Here is an 18,157-nt window from a genome sequence, read left to right as displayed (position 1 = left end):
CGTCTCCTGCACTGGCAGATGGGCTCTTTACCACTAGCGCCACCTCCTTTATTGAAACAAAATCACTCTGTTACCTGACCTGAAGCTCAGTTGGAGTCAGTGATGAGCTCTGGCTTCCATGTTGGTTAATGTGACCTGAGGTAGAATGAATAGATTAGTGTCCAGGACAAAGAAGGCACAGGTCCTGCCCATCCCTGTGTTGTCAACCCCATGTGGTTGGCTAAGCCCATTCCTGGGCACCCTTCCTTCTTTTTTAGTTCTTTTCTGGATAGAGCAAATGTGATAGATCAGAAGCAGGCCTTGGATGTAATACACTGGGGTTTCAGCAAGGCGTTTGAGAATATGGGATGAAATCTGAAGTGCATGAAAATACAGCTCCAAGAACTTAATCTCTACTTGCATACACGCAGGAACTTAATCTCTACCTGCGTCTTCACATTGCTAATAGCTGCAGCAGAGATTTTACATCTCATTGTGGGACCCACATTCTGAAGATACTATTCATAAGCTGGATCTTGTCCAGAAAGCAGTAGGCAGACTGGTGAAGACACTTGAAACCATGTCAGCGTGGAAAGGAGGCTGGAGAGAGGGTGTATGTGTGTGTGTGTGTGTGTGTGTGTGTGTGTGTGTGTGTGTGACATCAAAGGCAAAGCTAGGGACTTCCCAGATGATACAGTGGAAAAGAATCTGCCTGCCAGTGCAGGGGACATGGGTTTGATCCCTGGTCTGGTAAGACTCCACGTGCTGTGGAGCAGCTAAGCCCATGGGCCACAGCTACCAAGCCTGCAAGTCCCAGAGTCCGTGCTCCACAGCAGGAGAAGCCTCTGCATTGTGAGGAAGAGTAGCCCCTTCTCACTGCAACTAGAGAAAGCCCCTGCAAGGCAACGAAGGCCCAGTGCAGCCAAAAAAACAAAACAACAAAAAAAGGCGAAGCTAGAACAGGTGGAAGTTACTTGGCCTGAAATTTAAGCTCTTAGGTCAGGAAGAACTTTCTAGTTGTTAGAGGAATTGGAAAGAGGGGTGTTTGAAATGTCTCAGTGGGTGGTGAGTTCCCTGTGACTAGAGGCATTCAAGAGAAAGGTTGATTCCTTATCAGGAACACTGAAGCAAAGACTTGGACATTGGGGAGGGGGAATATGAGAAGACCTTAAGGGCCTTCCCATGCTGTGATGTGGGTGCTCTGTTATGGGATCATCTCTCAGACCTGCCCCCCAGGGGCTGGAAGGACAGAGTGCAAGAAACATGTTGACGCTTCTCCTTGATGTCAGGTTGTTGTCTGTCTGCCCATGTTAACAGGCATGGCTGTGATTGATACTACTTTCTTTTTTTTAAAGATCACACACACACATGCCCACACAGTTGATTTCCCCTTTGAAAGCCCTTGAAGGGAGGTAGATGACAGCTCCTTTCCTCTGAGCCCCGCAGACCACTCTGCAGCTAATGGACTGTCAGCCTGTTTCATTAAGGGCTCTAGAATGTGCAGGCTGGTGTAAAAGTAGTGCCTCTGGCAAGAACCTGGCACTTGGGTCTCAGCCAGTTGACATTTGTGATTTGCCCTTTTTCAAATTGGGACAGCCTTCCCAGCGTGAGGGACTAAGCCAGGATGGCAAACAGTGGTACAAACTGAGTCAGGTCCCCTGCTTGACAGGGTGACAAGAGCCAAGCCTGGCTCTTCAGGAGGGCCCACAGACAGGTTCCCAGGGTCAGGGAAAGGTGGTAACCGCGGGGCAAAGCCCGCCCTTAGGTGCCCCTGACCCGCTTCAAGATGCAGGAGCTCCGGCCGGGTCCCCAGGGTCTTGAAAGGGACAGTGAGGGTCGTGATCACATGTGCTCAACCAGATTTCAAGGGTAAAAGGAAGATGCTCTGTGGCCCTCCTATGATGCTAATATTGAGTTGGCCGGAAATTCACCGGAGTTTTTTGTAAGATGGTACGAGAAACCTGGGGTTTCCCAGGTGACTCAGTGCTGAAGAATCTGCCAGGCAATGCAAGAGAGGAAAGAAATTCAGATTTGATCCCTGGGTTGGGAAGATCCCCTGGAGACAGAAATGGCTACCCACTCTTGTATTCTTGCCTGGAGAATCCCATGGACAGAAAAAACTGGCGGGCTATAGTCTACAGGGTTGCAAACAGTCAGACACAACTGAATGCCTGAGCACACACACACAGCACCTGGGAACCCAGAGTGAACATCTTAGTCAACCCCATACATCCAGAGAGGTGGCCCTCTGTGTGCTGTGACTCCAGAGGCACCCTAAATCCGCACTCCCTTACTCCTGCCATAGCCTTGTCCCTCTGTCTCCTAGCCTGCCTTAGAATTATCCCCATTAGGGTCACAGGGGGTGTAACCGGGTGGGACTGGGCATGGTGTGGGTACACAAATGTCTATTGTCAGCGCCCCCAGGAGCTGGTAGGAGTAGGGTACTTTATTCACCCAAGTCATCTCAGGCACAGGGCTTGGGGGCTAGAGCAGGAACTGAAGGACCGAGCCGCCTCTGGGAGCAGCTGGACTTGTAGGGCTGACCGGCAGGTGTGGGAGTTCCGACCATTCCCATCAGCTGCCCCTAAGCAGCAAGGGGCTAGGACAGGAAGGGAAGCTGGGCAGCACCTCTTAAGATCTTTTAAGATCCAGCTCATCTTCCTGGTACATGTGCTGCGTGCTCAGTTGTGTCCGACTCTGCGATCCCACGGACTGTAGCCCACCAGGCTCCCCTGTCCATGGAATTCTCCAGGCAAGAATACTGGAGTGGGTTGCCATTTCCTTCTCCATCCTGGTTCATGGAAGCCTCTAAATAAATGTTTCCTGAAAGTGAATGACAGTAATAAAGCTATCATGTGCTAGGCAATGTTCTCAAAGCTTAACTACATTATTATTATTATTTTTAAAATTATTTATGTATTTATTTTTGGCTGTGCTGGGTCTTGGTTGCTGCGCGGGCTCTTCTCTAGTTGCGGGGAGCCGGGGCTACTCTCTGGGTGCGGTGCGTGGGCTTGTCATTGCAGCGGCTTCTCTTGTTGGGGAGCATGGGCTCTAGGGTGCTCGGACTTCCGTAGCTGCAGCACATGGGCTCAGTAGTTGCAGCTCCTGGGCTCTACAGGCTCAATAGCTGTGATGCATGGGCTTGGTCGCTCCGTGGCGTGTGGGATTTTCCTAGACCAGGAATTGAACCCGTGTTTCCTGCAATGGCAGATGGATTCTTTACCACTGAGCCACCAGGAGAGCCCTAAACACATTCTTTTAAGCCTCAGGAAACCTCAGGAATGGTGTATTAAGATCTTTATCATGAGAGAGGAAACTGAGGTTGAGGGAGATGCTTACATTTGCCCAGGGTCACCCTGCTAGTTGGGTTTCCTAGGTAGTGCTAGTGGTAGAGAATCTGCCTGCTAATGCAGGAAATATGAGAGATGCGGGTTCGATCTCTGGGTCAGGAAGATCCCCTGAAGGAGGGCATGGCAACCCTCTCCAGTATTCTTGCCTGGAGGGTCCCCATGGACAGAGGAGTCTGGTGGGCTACAGTCCATGAAGATCACACGGAGTTGGATGTGACTGCAACGATAGCATGCTCACACACACCCAGCTAGTAAGTGAAAGAGCCACAGTTCTTACCTGAACTGTTTCAATGCAAGTTCTGCACCTCTTCTGTGTCTTTGCACGTCCTGCAGTGCTTTGTACACTGGAGTCTCAGTTAATTGGTCTGCCCTGGGGAGTGGGTGGGTGCTGAGGGAGGGGGAAGCAAGGCTGGGGGTGTGGGTGCCTGAGAAGGGGATTTTAGAAGCATCGAGAGCGACACAGTCTTCACCGCTTCCTCAGTCCCACCAGAGCTCTTAGGCAGGGGCTCCTGGGGTGGCTCCCAAGAGTATGCGAGTGACCAGGTCAGCAGTGGGCCCAGCGAGGGGGCTCAGGGCTAAGGAGGTGGTTCCAGGTAGGACAGTTTGCTCCTTGCCAGTGGCGCTCTAACACAGGAAGCAGAGAGCTGGAGACCCGGCCGAAGAGTCAAGCAGTTATACATAGAGGAGGTAGGTACCAAGGGTTGGGCACTGCCTTGGGCCTTGGCATTGGGCTGCTGCCCTCTGGTCTTCTAGGTTAGGAAGACCAGAGGGTAAACCCTCTGCGCTGTGCCCTCCAGCACCCCAGGAGGCCAACTTTGTGGAGATTATAATTAAACCTACTTGTCTAACCTGTTCTGGCTGTGTGGGCTGAGGTTTCAGGTCATATCTGCCCCTGCCTGCCCACGATGACACAGGAAGGTCCAACGTCAGGTAAAATTTCTCCTCCTGTTCCCCTAGGTGCCTACCTCCATTTTCTCTGCTTCTTGCTGTCCTCACCCAGCCACTGAATCCTAGTGCCCACATCAGGAATGTGGGTGACTCTGCTTCCTGAGCATGTGGCTGGGGGAAACTTCAGTCTCTTCAGGGAGGCAGAGCCCCTCCCTGCCTTCAGGATGAGCAGCATCCGGAGCTGAGAGTTACACGTGTTTTGCAATACAGTAGACTTACTCTCTGTGTTCAGCGAGGGGAGGCTGAGTCATGTCAATGGTCAACTAACCCCTGACAACCACAGCGCATTGAGGGTAGAGATGGGGGTGCTGGATGGAACTAATCAGGAAGGCTTCCTGGAGGAGGTGATGATGAGTCATGATGAAGGCTTCCAGGAAGAGGTGGCCATGAGGGTGATGGTTTTCTCGGAAGCTTGAGGTGCTGGTGGACAGCTGTCCCCAATTTGCCTAGCTGGAGAAAGTCCCTGGGATGCTGCCCAAGAGTGCTGGTGAAGTTTTCCCTAATCAATGTCATTGGTAACGCAGCACACAACTGCAGCACTGAGGCAGGTGTGCTGAGGGCTGTCACATCGCTGCCAAGGTCAAAGCCTGAAGAATGAGAAACCCTGACACCTCCTCACGGAGACACAAACAGGAGGGGAGGTGGGGTATTTAATCAGCCAAGGCTGCCAATACCTAATCAAGATGAATGGCCTTGAGAGACGAGGCCCAGGGAAGGCATCGTGTTAGGAGAATGGGAAGACTGCCTTGCTCCAGGCTGCACTGAGATTGGGGGATAGCAGGTGAGGAGGAGCCCAGATGTGGGGTCAGAGGTCACCAGTGAGGGCCTCTGCCCAATGCTTCTCCTGGCCAGGGAGCTTCACTGAGAACCTACTGGGTGCCAACTCTGTCCTAGGATTCAAGATAAATGGGTATGCCCTTGCCTTTTAGGGCTCATAGTGAACTGGCGGGGAGCACACATACATGTTTTATTCTGATGTCGTCCTGAGTGTCATAACAGAGGCACAAGAGCTGTGCAGAGGTTAAATTCTCCACTCCCCACTGTCACAGACTCTGATCAAGTCACTGGCTAGGATAAAAGCCTCTTTCTCACCTCTGCTCCTCTCTGGCGCCACCTGCAGGCAGCCGTGAGAAGAGACAGTCAGTTACAGTTAAATGAGCAAGTATTATGTTCCAGCCCTCCACTAGGCTCTGGGGTGTACTGGTGAGTGAGACCAGTTCCCTATCCTCAGGAATCTTACAGTCCAAGAGGAAAGACAGACAAACAAGCACTTCCGACATCACTCATGGAACCTCACTGTGAAACACATGGAGTCTGACAGCACTGGGTTTAATTCAGTCCAGGCTGTATCACTCACCCTATGGATGTGTTCAGCCAAGCCATGGGCTTCCAGTTCCTTCTCTACACAGGAAGATGATTATATTTGCTTTTTAGGGTAGTTTTGAGTTTAAATGAAATAAGTTCAGAGAATACTTAGCATGGTACCTGGGATGTAGCAGGCACCTCTTGTTTTTATTTAGTTGCTAGGTCATGGTTGACTCTTTCCAACCCATGGACTGTAGCCTGCCAGACTCCTCTGTCCATGGGATTTCCCAGGCAAGAATACTGAAGTGGGTTGCCATTTCCTTCTTCAGGGGATCTTCCTGACCCAGGGATGGAACCCGCATCTTCTGCATTGGAAGGCAGATTCTTTATCACCGAGCCACCTGGGAAGCCCAGACATTTCTTAGAGTCCTCTTTCCTCTCTTACTGATTAATATTTTAGAGTGTGGTTGTTTCTGTATAATCTCAGACTTCCCCGCTAAAGGGCAGAAGACCCACAGCTGACATCATGGTGTTCTTCACAGTGCTGAAGTAGTGCCTGGTATGGTCATTCATTCACTCAACAAACATTCACTGAGCATCTGATGAGTGTCAACTGTAACTGTGTGCTCAGTCATGTCTGACTCTTTGTGACCCTATGGACTGTAGTCTGCCAGGATTTTCTGTCCTTGGGATTCTCCAGGCAAGAGTACTGGAGTGGGTTGCCATTTCCTGCTCCAGAGTATCTTCCTGACCCAGGGACTGAACCTGCATCTCTTGCCTCTTCTGCATCGGAGGCAGATTTTTTACCACTGTTCCACTGATGAGTGTCAGGCACTGTGTTAAAAGCTAAAAATACAAGGTGAACAAGATCAAGTCCGTGCCCCACTAGGCTTATAAAATAGTAAGAGAGACCGAAGAGAAATGCAACTATTCATTGTGAAACTCTAAGTGTGCATTGGGGAGGGGATCCATTTAGTAATTTCCTGGGGGGAGGGGCGCTCTGCTTTGGCACTCACGCAAGGTTCTATGAGGAAACCCATTTAGAACCTTAGTCTCAGGAGATTGGAATCCCAGTGGGGTAACTATGGGAAAGTTGGCCCTTCCCTGACCAGAGCCTAGTACCTAGCTTCTGGTCTTGGGGTTTCCTCAAGAAGCGTTTCGTCTGGTCTAAATGGCTTCCTCTTTGAATGCCCCATGGCCCTGGGAGCCTGACCATTGAGCAGGTGCTAAGAGAGTGTTGGATGGAGAGACAGATGGTCTTATGTACGGTTGTAAGTGGCCTGTCATTCAGAGGAGCTTCAAGAATCTCTAAGTTAGGGACTTCCCCGGTGCTCCAGTGGTTAAGACTCTGGACCCGCCTGTCAATTCAGGGGACACAGGTTCGATCCATGTCAGGAAACTAGAGCCTGCATGCTGCACCTAAAGACCCAATGCAGCCAAATCAATAAATAAAGACTCCTTGTTTCCTTTGCGGGATGCGTGGGTTTGATCCCTGTTTGGGGAACTAGGATCCCTCATGCCACACAGTGTGGCCAAAAATAAAAAATAAAAAATCTCTAAGTTAAAGGAATTTTCAGGGCATCATATTTCCTAAGTGCTATGGGGAGTGATGACCTCATCTCCTTGGGCTCCTGTCAGGGTTCAACCAGTGAAGGACATTCAGCAAACATCTGAAGTCTGTTTTGCCAGGGTTGTCATTATATTAAAAAAAAAAACCAACTTGCCCACATGCATGCGTGTGCACCTGTGTACATGTGTGTATGTGTGTGCATGTGTGTACATGCAGGGACACCCACTCCTCTGCTTCCTCACTGACAGGGCAGTTATTGCTCTGGGTGTTCAGGATGAGCTGAAAATTAATGAAACTCAATGCAATGAGCGACACCTTGTAAAACAATCTCAATTACCAGATAACCAATCTCCGTGCAATTCCAGAGAGGATAAAAGGAAACCACGGGGGCTGTGAGCAAATGATAGCCCCGAGCCGCTCAGGCAGAGCAGGGAGATGGAGCCGTCCGTTATCCTGCCAGCTCAGGACAGAGGTGGGCCATGGGGCGGGCTGCTTTCATGAGAAGAGCCATTCCTTTTCTGAGAAGGGACAGCGGGGAGGTGTCGAGCGGATTAGTCAGGTGGGGAAGGCTGCTGTGAAATCTGAGGCCCCAGCCCTTGGCTGCAAGCTAATCTTGCTCAGCCTGCAAGCTGGGAGACCTGCTTCCTCAGGCAGGACCCCCCCCCCCCGCCCCCCGGAGAGGCCAGGCCCTGCCGTAGACACCCCACTGCAGGCCGGGGAGATCTGCGGTACCCGTTCTCCAGTCCCTTGCAGAGGGTCTGATCCCCCAGCCTGGCTGGCTGCTCTTGGAAGTGGTCTGGCCTGCTGGGAGGAGGGGGTCTAAGCCGTGGGAGTGGTACAGCCGCCCACACCGCCCAGGGGTACAGTCTCCATCCTCCAAGTTTACCACACCTTCTCTGGGAGGGTTTCCTCCCCACCGCCCCACGACCTTGAGACCCGTGCTTGCAGAATGGCAGATCCTCCACCTGAATCTGCTCTTTTACTCTCTACGCAGCCCTCATTTGGTTAAAAATCTTGTTCATTTTCAATGCTTCTCCTTACAAAGGCGGGGAGGGTGGTGGAAAGTGTGATGGGTTGTTTTTGTGTTTTGTAAACCTCATTTTCAATTTAAATCTCCTTTAAAATGTGGAAAGAACCACAGCTGCTTCTCTCGTCATTGTCTTCCTCTCCCATTCCCTTTCCTGCCTCTCTTCCTGCTTCCCTCCCTAACCTTTCTTCCGGCTCCCCCTGCACATGGGGCTTTCTCGAACTGTGTTTATTGAAGGAGAGGTAGAAGAAGCAGGGTGGAGGGGCCCATCAGGGAGAGCGTCTTGGGGTTACCACTGCTGAGAGGAGGATGGATGATTCTATTTGCTTTGTGCAGCCTGAGGTCATCTCAGCCATCCCTCCAGTCTGGAGCAGGAGTGTGTCTCCTGCATTTTTGGCAGATATCATCTTTGGGCTGAACAGCCTCAGACAAAACTTCCCACCAAAACCCACACTGCAGTGCCTCAGGGCCCTTGTCCTCAGTGCTTCTGCTTTCTGACCTGAATTAGGTTCACATCATCGGGCTTCCCGGGTGGCTCAGATAGTAAAGAATCTGCCTGCAGTGCAGGAGACCTGGGTTCACTCTCTGGGTCGGGAAGATTTCCTGGAGAAGGGAATGGCACTCCAGTATTCTTGCCTGGAGAATTCTGTGGACAGAGGAGCCTGGCAGGCTACATAGTACATGAACTCGCAAAGAGTCAGACACGACTGAGTGACTAACACTTCCAGTTCACTTTCACGTGTGCATCACCTTTGAGATTCATCTCAGTTCCAGGATGGAGTTATGATACATGACGTCCATCTCATAGATGAGGAAACCGAGGCTCCTGCTGCAAAGTTAAGCACCGTACTCTCAATATCCCTAGACAGATCCATCCTTGAGAGGTCACAGAGCCAGTGGCCAAGCTGGGATTAGAAGACAAGTCCTTTGACTCCTCACCCAGTGCCCTTTCCACCAGGCTCTGTGGTGTGGACCAGCATCCTGACCTTGGTCCCAGCCTTGAGAAGGCAGCACCAAGACTGGAGGACTTGAGAGCCCCAACTGTCTTCTGAAGCAGAGGCCCAGCCCATGACAGAGATAAAAAACAAGCCGAGAGGTAGGTCTGATCCTGCGGAGAGCAGTGATAGCTCCCCGGGTGAGGATAAAGCAAACACGAAGGAGGCCGACAGGGAGATAATCTCAGAAATGATGGAGTGCTGGTTGCTTCTGCAACTGTGGGGCTGCATCTGGGCGCCTGTGCTGACATGAGCTCCGCCCCGGGATCCGCATTGTCACGAGCTTGTTGGAAAAACAGATGTTATTGTCCTCTGTTCCCGTCCCTTTATCCCTAATAGGCATTTAAGTGCAGGAGGGGGAACAGAGAAACCGAGACAGAATTGTGTGTCTATTTCAGGCTCTTTTTCTGGAAGGTTGCACTTCTGTGGGATTTGGAGTTTGGGATGGAATGGGTGCGGAAAGGACCTCCACTCTTGCCCTGAGTGGTCTGGGTCAGCCTTGGGGAAGAGCTGCCCTGGCTGAGGACTGGTTCCTTCCTTCTCTCCGAGGTCCACCACCTGGACTGGACCCTTAATTGACATTAGGGAAAGGGATGATGGGGACCTCTGGTCTTCTGCCTTGACTCTCAGAATCTGGGAGGTTGGGTGGGGTCAGGGGGGCTTCCCGGCGGCTCAGTGGTAAAGAACCCTCCCGCCAATGCAGGAGACACAGGAGAGGCAGGTTCACTCCCTGGTTTGGGAAGATCCCCTGGAGAAGGAAATGGCAACCCACTCCAGTGTTCTTGCTTGGAGAATCCCATGGATAGAGGAGGCTGACAGGTTACATACAGTCCATAGGGTTGCAAAGGGTCAGACAGGACTTAGTGACTAAATAACAACAGCAACATGAGGTCAAGAGCTGATGAGATCAAAGTCCTGGGTTGCATTTTTGTCTGGGGTTCATTCATTCATTCAGTGATCTGCTGCTGAGCACATTCTTAAAGGCAGGACCCTGCACGTGACAGCAGCATGCTGGTTTGCGGGTGAAAACTTTTCAGGGAAAGAGCAGTATATCCTCTTACATCAGGTCACTGTGGCTATGATTTAATGGAAGCTCTGAGGCTCTCCTGCACCTAAATAGCTCTGCAGCAACCTGCCTGGTGCCTCAGATTCCATCATCAGTCAGCCCTGTGAATGAAAGCATTATATCTCCCAGAGGTCCTTGCTAAAATATAAGTGTATAACTGAGGAGGGCTCACAGAGGGCAAAAAAAAATCTACCCGTCGCCATGGAGAACAGGCGATGGGGCCCAAAATGTGTGCTGTGTGAGATGGGTAAGTTTTGATGGGAGACAGAAGAGAAGAGAACTGTCCAGCTCATGGGCTGCTGCCCTGGGAGGGAGAGCCTGAGGGGTTGGATGAGAGAGTGAGGGATTTAGGGGAGTCAGTTCTCAGAGGGACCTGTTTCCATGCACCACCGGTCGCCCCATTCTGCTTTTTAAAAAATAAAGTTTCAACTCGGGCTTTATTTATTTACTTACTTTTGCCTGTGCTGGGTCTTCGTTGCTGCACGGGCTTTTCTCTAGTTGCGGTGAGCGGGTGCTACTCTCTTGTTTTGGAGCGTGGGCTCTAGGGCTCAAGGCTTCAGGCTCAGTAGTTGTGGCCATGGGCTTAGTTGTTCCATGGCATGTGGGCTCTTCCCGGATCAGGGATCGATCCCGTGTCTCCTGCAGTAGCAGGCAGATTCTTTACCACTGAGCCACCAGGGAAGCCCCCATTCTGCTTTGAGACTGACAGTATAAGACTAAAGAACTACCCTAGCCCTTCTGCACCTGTTTGGAGTATGGGGAGAACTTTAAATGCTCTGCTGACCCTCAAACCCTGGAGGCTCAAAGATGGGACCCCCTCTGTCCCCACTGGTCCCTCCTCCACATCTCAGTGGGATAAATGGGGCAGAGAAGGGGCGGATGGAGCTCCAGTGTCCCGTCCATCCCCCGTAACCCTGCAGCCTCACCTGGAGCCACACCATACTCTGCCTGCCTCCTCCCCTACTGGGGCCCAGGGGCTGATTACAGGTGAACTCAGGCCCCCAGCCAGGGGTTCCCCAGGGGGGCAGAGAGCACCCTGGTCCGCCTGGACAACTTTGATGAAAGAAAAGAGAACCTAATCCTTGAGTGGGGTCTTGGGAGACCCTGTTCGGCCGTCTTCCCTACCGGATGGGTATTAGGGAGCTAATTAACTGGGAATGAGCCCACCCAGCAGAGATGCCCTTTGTAACCTCTTATTACTTGATATTCAGAACCTCTTTCACTTCCCTGTAGCAGAACTTCTAAAAGAAAGTCACATAATGAAGCACATTAGAATTCATCTGAAATGGTCTCCATAAAGATGGTTATTGCCTAGTGATGATTCTTGGTGAGCGCTCAGGCTCACTGAATATCAGAGCTGAGGGAGGGCTCGCCTCTCCCCCTGTAGCCCCTTTGTCCTGCTCTAGGAAGCACTCAGGAAGGGTCTCTCACCCTCCCCTCCTCTCTTCATCCCTGCCAGCTCGCCTGACTTCCACACTGTCCAATAGCTTGCCACACTTTCCAAGTGACTAGGGTTGGATGATGACCGCTGTCCAGGAGAAAATGGAAGGAAAGTGGCCTCAAAGGCTTGCTCACCTCCAGTCACTCCTTCTTCCCTCCCCTCACTCTTCTGCCCACCCCTGCTGCCACCAGGCCTGCTCCCATGCTCAGGTCTGGTGCAGCAAAAGGGGTGCTCTCTGGAGCAAAGAGCTTTGCCCTAAGGAGGACAGTCAAGGACTTAGGATGGAGAGGAGCTCTCAGAAGCCAAAAGACTATCTCCCTGCCCCAAACAAGGCCCCTGATCCTACAGCCCTGAAGGTGGTAATGATGCCTTAGTCATGACCCAGGTTTGGGACCTGGGCGCAGATGGGTCTTCTGAAAGCATTTTCCCTACAAATACACATTTCAAAACTAATCTATGGGACTTCCCTGGTGGTCCAGGGAAGCCACTGCAATGAGAAGCCCTCACACCGCAACGAAAAGTAGCCACCACTGACTGCAACTAGAGAAAGCCCGTGCACTTGGCATGGCGAAGTCTCCATGCTCCCAATGCAGGGGACTCGGGTTCCATCCCTGGGCAGGGAACTAGATCCCATATGCTGCAACTAAAATATCCCATGTGCTGCAACTAAGACCTAGTGCAGCCACATAAATACATAAATATTAAAAAAGCAAATCTATGGTGCCAAAGTCAGGAGCATGGTTGCCCTTTATGGAGAGGCATGGATCGGAGGGGGCTTCCTGGTGCAGACCACAGAGGTGCATTCACTTTGGGAAGAGTCACTCAACTATATATACCCTTGCTGTGGCCGCTGCTAAGTCGTGTCAGTCGTGTCCAACTCTTTGTGACCCCATGGATTCTAGCCTGCCAAGCTCCTCTGTCCATGGGATTCTCCAAGCAAGAATACTGGAGTGGGTTGCCATGCCCTCCCTCCTCCAGGATATATATACCCTTACAATTTGTGAGTTCTCTGAATGGACGTTACATCTCAATAAAATATTTACCCCCAAAGCCCTTTGTCAAGTAGAGATTGTTAATACTACCATAATTATATCCCTGAAATAAAATAATTGAAATAATCGCTGTGAGGGTGGAATGGAACAGGTAGTCAAAAGCAGCGGATAATCCACAATTATTTTGGATTTGGAACTGGAATGAGCGCCTCACACACAACATGGACTTGTTTGCATTGTATTTACTTCTGTGTGTGTGCTTTTGTTACTATTAAAATTAATTGTAATCCTACTCAGCCCTGCTGGTGAGATGGCCCAGAAGCATCCCCTGGGGCCCTGAAGTCCAATGGAGGCAGGATTAAGACTCTGACATGAGGACTTCCCTGGTGGTCCAGTGGTAAAGCATCGGTCTGCCAGTGCAGGGGACACGGATTCAATCCCCGGTCTGGGATGATCCCACATGCCGTGGAGCAGCTAAGCCCGTGCACCACAACTACTGAGCCCACCCTCCAGAGCCCTTGAGCCACAACTACTGAGCCCACCCTCCAGAGCCCTTGAGCCACAACTACTGAGCCCATGTGCCTGGAGCCTGCGCCCTGCAACAAAAGAAGCCACTGCAATGAGAAGCCCTCACACAGCAACGAAAAGCAGCCACCACTCGCTGCAACTAGAGAAAGCCTGTGCACACAACAAAGACCCAGCGCAGCCAAAATAGATTAACTAATTTTAAAAAAAGAGTGGATTTGTGTACACAGAGGATGAAATGGCCGGAAGGCATCATCGACTCAATGGGCATGAGTTTGAGCAAACTCCAGGAGATAGTGAAGGACAGGGCAACCTGGCATGTTGCAGTCAGTCCAGGGGGTCACAAAGACTCAGACAAGACGGTGATTGAGCGGCAGCAACAGTGTATATGTGTATAACTGATTAGGGGCTTTCCTGGTGGCTCAGAGGTTAAAGCGTCTGCCTCCAATGCGGGAAACCCGGGCTCAATCCCTGGGTTGGGAAGATCCCTTAGAGAAGGAAATAACTGATTAACTTTGCTGTACAGTAGAAACTAACACAACATTGTAAATTAACTACACTCCAATAAAATAAAATTTAAAAACAGGACTTTGACGAGGGTCATCTCCTCGCCCCATCTGCTGTCCCCTCCCTTAGCGTTGGGTGTGGTCACTGTTCATGTCACTGCAGTGCACATTTTGTTCCTGCTTTGGTGGGTACCAAAGTCAGGTGTTGAGTGAGTGCCACCTCCCCTTGGCACGAAGGATAAGGAAGAAACTGTCCATTGGAGGAGGGCCTGAGAGCCTGATCCTAGACTGGTGACTATGGCACCCTGTTTGGGACAAGCCCCCTTCCTGTGGCAGGTCCCCTTCGTAGGGTGCTTTTGCCCCACTCTTCTCATCATGATGCAGAGCCTTCCACCCAGTCCCTTAAATCTGAGTCGATCCTTGACTTACTTTGACCAATAGAGGATGCTAGAAAGGAAGCTGTACACTGTCCCAGCTCAGACCTCAACAGGTCTTCAGCTTCTGTTCTCCTCCCTCTGGGCAGATAGCCACCTGAAGGAGGCAGGTCCGGCCTCCTGAAGGGAGAGAGGCCGCATGAAGCAGAGAGGAACCGTCCAAGCTGCGGTCCCCAGACCATCCAGCTGGCAGCCTGCACCAACCACCAGACGTGCTGGTGAGGCCAGTTTTATGTAAATTTTTTATTTGTTTATTTCTGACTGTGCTGGGTCTCCCTCGCTATGCACAGCTTTCTCTAGTTGCAGCAAGCGAGGGCTACTCTCTAGTTGAGGTGCTCGGGCTTCTCACTGTGGTGGCTTCTCTTGTCGTGGAGCATGGGTTCTAGGTGCACCAGCTTCAGTAGTTGGGGTGCACAGGCTCAGTTACCCCATGGCATGTGGAATCTTCCGGGACCAGGCATTGAACCCACATTCCCTGCTTTGCCAGGCAGGTTCTTAACCACTGGACCACCAGGGAAGTTCGAGGCCAGTTTTAGACCCTCTGTTCTTCCCAGCCACCAGCTGACTGCACACAAACCCAGAAAAGACTGGCCCAAGTCATCTACCCACAGAATCATGAGCAAACACCTCCGTTGTTGTTCCAAGTCACTAAATTTTGGGGTGGTTTGTCACATGGCAATTCATAATGGATGCCGTCGCTAATGCCCCCAGCTGAGCACCTGCTGGCCAATGCCAGCATCCCGGGGACGAGACTGCGCCCTCTAGGGCTGTCCATTCTTCCATCCACAGGCCCCAGAAGCAACTCTTTGCCCAAGATTTCTTTCTTTGTGCCTCCCCACTGGTTTCCAGGGCAGACACGGCAGTGCCCATTGCTCTTTATTAGTTTAATATATGTTGAAGCCTCCAAATGGATGCTGGGGCCCAGGTGGAACAGATGAAATGTGACTAAGTTCTAGGGGGATGATTGATAATGAGTAGGGACTGGAAAATCAATTGTGTTAATTCCTGGTCTGTCACTGGGACCGAGAATTAATGAGAAAATCTGTCTAACTTAATGGTATTTACACATTATACAGAGTGTGATAAAATTGTCTGCAGGTGCTGCCTGGCATTCCAATTACATAAGGCCTGCACAGCCTGAGGGGCCAGCAGGTCTGAGCTGTCGAGGACCTGGGCCAGGCTTGTGGAGACTTACTCAGATGCCCCAACTACCACACTAACCTCTCAGTGGGTCCAAGGCCTGGCATGGGTCTCATTGACATGACTGGTCCCTGCCTGGTGTGGGCCATCCAGCTGGCAATGTCATAAGGATGTGCTGGAGGGCACATTTACGAGCCTGCTTTGAAGAGAACCACTCCAGAAGCCATGTGGCCAGCTGGACCACAACCAGGGATGGGTTCTGTCTTATGTGTTGGCATGATTTGACAGACACAGATGGTCCTTCTGGTCCTAGCCCTCTGGCCCCAGGGACAGTCAACACTAGTCTGTCTGACACCACAGCCATGGACCAGTCACTATTGGAAGGTGCCTTGAAAAGTCTCATGGAAACTGATGGAAAAGACTGCCTCAGAGTCTGAGCGTCTGCTTCCCTGAAATTCTGTAGGAGGGCTTGTTTCCACTAGGGCTATCAGGGAGGTATCCCCAAAAGCCCCCAATTCCTGATATTCACACCCTTATATGGTCTTCTTTCATACTGAATAGGGCTGATCTGAGGGTTCAGTAAGATATTATAGAAATTACTGTGACTTCTGAGGCCAGTTCAGAGACTTCCCTGATGGTCCAGTAGTTAAGACTCCACCTTCCCAATCCAGGAGGTGTGGGTTCCATCCCTGGTTAGGGAACTAAGATTCCACATGCATGATGTGGCCAAAAAATTTTTTTTAAAAATAAGGCCAGTTCATATATATATATGTATATATATATATATATATATATATATATATATATATATATACACAAATATACATATACATAGGGTTTCCAAGGTGGTACCAGTGGTAAGGAATCTGCCTGCCAGTTCAGGAGACACAAGAAATGCAGGTTAAATCCCTGGGTCGAGAAGATCCCCTGGAGGAGGGCATAGTAACCCACTCTGATACTCTTACCTGGAGGATCCGATCGACAGAGGAGCCTGGTGGGCTACAGTCCATGGGGTTTCAAAGAGTCAGACATGACTGAGGTGACTTAGCACTCATACATGCATACATATACATAAAGGCAGCTTCTGCCTTGTTCTCTCATATCACTCATTCTGGGGAAGCTACCACCATGTGGGGAGGAACTGAGGCCTCCTGCCAGCAACCAGCCACATGAAAGTGTAGCATCCTGGAAGTAGGTCCTCCAGCCCCAGTCAAGCCTTCCGATGACCACAGTCCTGGCTGACATCTTAACTGCAACCTCAAAAAAGACCCAGAGCAAGCTTGCTCCTGAATTCCTGTCTCGCAGAAACAGAAAGGGATAATAGATTTAGATGTTTGTTGTTGTTTTAAGCTGCTAATTTTAGGGGTAATTTGTTACATGGCACTGGATAAATGATACAGGTGAGGAAGGAGATGGGTGGGCAAGGCCAGGGATGTTTCACCGGGGATGTGGGGCTAATGGAAGACACCCCCTGTACCTTCTCTGCACAGTTCGAGTGAAATCCAGAAATCCACTGTTATGTTGTTGTTGTTGTTTGGCAGCACTGCCTGGTATGTGGGATCTTAGTTCCCTGACCAGGGACTGAACCTGCATTCCCTGTATTGGAAGCTCGGAGTCTTAACCACTGGACTGCCAGAGAAGTCCCCACTTTTATATTTTGCTGATTCCCCAAATACCCTAACTTTCCCACCTCTGTGCCTAAACATGCTTATTCCTCTGCCTAGAATGCTCTTTTGCCTCCTCCCCCCGGCCCCCCCGCTGCCCACTGCACCTCCTCTTCTCCTCTCATGCTTTCTCCTCCTGAGATGAACTCCTTCTCAGCCATCAGGACCCAGCTCAGATCGGCCCTCATCTGGGAAAGCCTTCCCAGTCTTTCTTGGGCAATTTGTGTCACCTTCTTTGGCACCCCTGAAAGTGAAAGTGGCTCAGTCATGTCTGATTCTTTGCAACCCCATGGACTATCCATGGAATTCTCCAGGCCACAGTACTGGAGTGGGTAGCCTTTCCCTTCTCCAGGGGACCTTCCCAACCCCGGGATTGAACCCGGGTCTCCCGCATCGCAGGCAGATTTTTTTACCAGCTGAGCCACAAGAGAGGCCCTTGTAGAGACCCTCTTGGCATCCCTGGGGAGACCCTGTTTTTCAGTGGATACCTGAGGAGGTTGAGCTGTAGTGACTGGTGCCAAGAGTTCTAGCTGGAGTTTAGAACTTGAATTTCATTAATCAACTCTGCCCTCCTTCTCTGTTCACTGGTACCCAGGGCAATGCTCAACAGAAGGGTGTTGAATGAATAAATGAATGAATGAACAAGCATCCGAGACCACTTTGGGGAGGAAGAAAGGGTCCACATGAAACCTGCCTTGTGGGTAGGAGGGCAGAGCTTGGCCTGAACGAATGGAAGGAGTGCAGGCTGGTTATTGTGTCTGTAAGTTTCACGTCTGCTCATCCCGACACGAGTGAGAGAGCTCTTACTTCTGGCTGCCCCAGAGCTTCCCGGAGTCAGGAGAAGGGGGTCTCTACTCGGGAGGCTCCCATGTCTGTATGTCCCATTCACAACCCTTTCCTGACCCCTGCCCTTCCTGGCTCTCTGTTTTCCTTGCCCCAGAGGCAGCCCTCCAGAGTCCCTTCCTTTCATACAAACCTAGAGGGCAGGTGAGCGGTGGCCAGACAAATCTGATTTCTGAAGCAGGTTTAAAGGTCTCTTCCCAGAATCTCTGAGCTCATCTCTCCTTTCTCTGTCTCCAAAGTGCCAGGGCAGCAATTTAGAGCTCAAATGCCCGAGCAGGGGTGCAGCCAAGTTCTTTACAGCACAGAATGAATTTGTTGTGTGGGGATTCTTTGGCCTGAAAGCTTGCTTAACGTCCTTATGTCACCCGGCGT

This window comes from Ovis aries, chromosome 12 (genome assembly GCF_016772045.2).
Source record: "Ovis aries strain OAR_USU_Benz2616 breed Rambouillet chromosome 12, ARS-UI_Ramb_v3.0, whole genome shotgun sequence".
Classification (NCBI taxonomy): Eukaryota; Metazoa; Chordata; class Mammalia; order Artiodactyla; family Bovidae; genus Ovis; species Ovis aries.
This window is presented reverse-complemented; position numbering follows the sequence as displayed.